The sequence below is a fragment of the Ornithodoros turicata genome, chromosome 6, assembly GCF_037126465.1.
Source record: "Ornithodoros turicata isolate Travis chromosome 6, ASM3712646v1, whole genome shotgun sequence".
NCBI classification, from domain to species: domain Eukaryota; kingdom Metazoa; phylum Arthropoda; class Arachnida; order Ixodida; family Argasidae; genus Ornithodoros; species Ornithodoros turicata.
In genome coordinates, this window is record NC_088206.1 from 29,928,543 (window position 1) to 29,931,685 (window position 3,143).

General features: G+C 47.2%; 1 long non-coding RNA gene across 1 annotated transcript; it reads left to right on the top strand.

Moving 5' to 3' along the window:
- Nucleotides 1–2,932, top strand: LOC135397787 (uncharacterized). Its single transcript, XR_010423752.1, has 2 exons — nt 1–488; nt 598–2,932. It is a non-coding gene; the product is annotated as an uncharacterized LOC135397787 (long non-coding RNA).
- The last annotated feature ends 211 nt before the right edge of the window (nt 2,933–3,143 follow it).

Here is a 3,143-nt window from a genome sequence, read left to right on the forward strand (position 1 = left end):
ACGACGTATGCTGCTAGTGTTCCCGCGTCTGGTTCTGTCCCGATTCTGAAGCTTCAGAGTGTTTCTAATTGCTATACGCGGCATTTGTTACGTGGCATACGCGTTGTTTGTCAAGGATGCCGGATGATAATGTCTGCAGTGTGCCTTACTGCAAGAATACCTGAACGAGGAATCCGAACGTTTCGTTTTACCATACCCTAGACGCCGATGTGCGGAGCGAAAGTGGTAACCTACGATTGCGTGCTATCATTACTGATTGCCCCAACTTTGCACTTTGGTGCGTGCTATCAACCGTGGGATAAAACTGAAAACGGCGTCTCGTGTATGTTCCATGCACTTCTCAGACGACGACGCGTACGTTACGACGTATAGTGATATCTTCAAAGCAAGACTGAGCGTGCCACCGACAACGAAGAAAAGAACAAGTCGTTAAAAGCGATGTTGTGCCGACCGTCTTTTTATGACTCCTGTGGAGAAGATATCTGAAGGTAAGATTACCGTATATTTGTGTCCGCTTGCGTTCACGAGATAAAGATGACGTACCGTTGAAGTGATAGCTAGTGCTGTAAACGTGTTATTGCTTTCTTTTGCTTTCAGACTGAAACCCATGCATATGGCAAGCACATCGATGGACATTCGCACTGGCACAATGACAGCTACAAGCATAAGACTTTCTGCAGTACATATGAGTTCGGTTTCGTGGACACTAGCTGAATTGAAACTACCGGTAGATGATACTGAGCCATTGACAGGAGTATTTGAGGCGGTCACTCCCAGTTGCTGTTTTCTTTTCCCGGCGCATGAAATCATTATTGTACGACGGTACCTTTAAGCGCGCATATGATACCGTTTCGCGCTCCACGCCTTGAGGTTTTTGGAGTATCTCGTCGACTCTGCAGCTGGCTCCACGATTTCCTTACGGACCGAACCGTCGCTGTCCGCACATCCCACGGCCAAAGCCCTAAGCACCCTGTCCATCAAGGCGCACCCCAAGGAAGCATTCTCAGTCCAACACTCTTTAAAAAGGGACAGTCTGGACCCCAGATGTGAAGTAAATATGCCTCATCAGGTGATTCCTTCTATCTTTCCTAGCCATCATGCAAAATATTTCTTTTATATACGGCTGCGAGAATTTGTGATGCAATTTTCAACTTGCATCTTTTGCCCCCGACTGAAAGCCGCACTTGGACAGTCGTGACGCCAGGAGCGTTCTCCGTTCTCTTCCGGCCTTTGCGGCGTCTGCTCGGCTCCTCTCGGCGGGCTGTGTGTTCTTTGTACGTCGCCGTTCTTGGTTTCTGTACATTCAATACGTATGGCATTCCTGCTTTTCAGTAACAGTGAATGGTTACTGCACATGTGACGGTGTATGTTGAGCGATGAAGCGTAGGTGTTCCTTAGTGCATCGTGAGAAAGTGAATGAAAACACAACGTACGTGTCATTTTTCGGGTTTGCGAAGACCGAACTCCTAAAGCAGTTGGGGGTAGCCAGTATTCATCGTCCTGGATAAAAGCTCTGTGCAGTACCAATGCCTTTTCAAAAGACAAGTAACCGCCGTATTCTTGAACGAGCCTCGACTCGAAACTCGACTCGAGCTGCTCCTCGAGGACGGTTTTGCGCTTCATAAATCGACCTTGACTCGAAACGCTCCTCGAGTGGAGGAATTCCTCCGTGCATTCCTCGAAAATCTCGAGGTAGCATCGGTGCTACCTCGAGAACGCTCCTCAACTCGGGTTTGGCTGGTGTAATGGCGGAAGACAGGTCGTTCGCTGCGTCCATCGACTGCGTTTTGTGCCACGATGGCCTTTAACTGGGTGCTGACAACACTACCACTGAGCGACAACGTTCAATAAGGGGCCATCAAACTCCTTTTGACTAATTTGATGATCACGAGTTCCTCATATGGTATACGGTACCGCTTCATGAAGACAACCGTACGAAGCCTTTTGGATACATTGCCGCTGGAGGAAAATGTGTGCAATCGTGGGCTGCCTCTACCTCCTGTGCTACAGCTGCCCGTCGACATGTGATTTTATGGCGTTAGGACTTTCGAACTGCCACCGGAGACATTGTGAATGTGTCACAAACGACGTTGTGCCGCGTTGTGGACAAAATCCCACACCTTCTCGCAAGCACACTTTTCAAGACAAGGTGTAATAAATTGTCCTTCTGTCGCGCTATTTAGCACAAAGAAGGTGTGTTTGAAGGATGTTTTCACGCAAAAAGTGGTGCAAAAAAGAAGCAGTGCATTGACTGGATATCTAAAAAAAAAAAAAAAAAATAAACATCTGATCTGCCTCCTCAATGTTTTTCCGTAATCTTTATACTGTATCAAGCTGGCCCAACCCCTGCTATTCTGTCTCCAGCTATCACCGAAACGGCTCAACAAATCTTCCATTCATGTCTTTTTTTCTCTCGTTTTCTTTTTTTTGCAGTTGTTGTTCCAATAGCACGAACTCCGTTTGTTGGGTGGGATAACAGGCTCCACCGTTTTGGCAGAGCGCGAATGAGGGCCATAAAACTTCGTACGACATGCTCGCGGTGACTCCCCAAGAATGGTCTCCCCGATTCTTTGCTCGGGATGTAGTTGTAAAATCTGTTTTGTTCGTTTGATTGTTTATAGCTACCCTCAACGCGTTGGGTAAACGTACCCATCCGCTAACAAACAGTCATTCACGCCACATAACATAACACGTAACATAATAGTAGAGTGACAAGCAGTGACATCATCTTTCATATTATTTGATACGAGGTGACCATGCCATTAAGCTATCTGCTGCCGTTGTGGTTGTAATTGCCAGACCAGAAAACTAGGAAACCTATCAGTCTGTTTCCCTGTTCGAAACACCTGCACCCTCCTTCAAACACTTGCAGACCTTTGTGTTTGTATTTGTAATGCAGGTTGGTCGAAATAAAGTAAAGAATTACATTTATTTTTCATGCCATAAGTGTGTTTTAAGCACGATAATTAACATTTCCGAGTGGTCCCGAAAGGCGGCTGGGGACGAGACTACAGCTTTATTCGAGGACGGTTTCTCGAGGAGCGCCTTGGCGGAGGAATCCCCGAAGCCGGTTCATGAAACGCATGGGCTCTTCGAGTGGAGCAGCGCCACTTTCCTCCACTCGTTGGAGTCGAGGCGGAGCG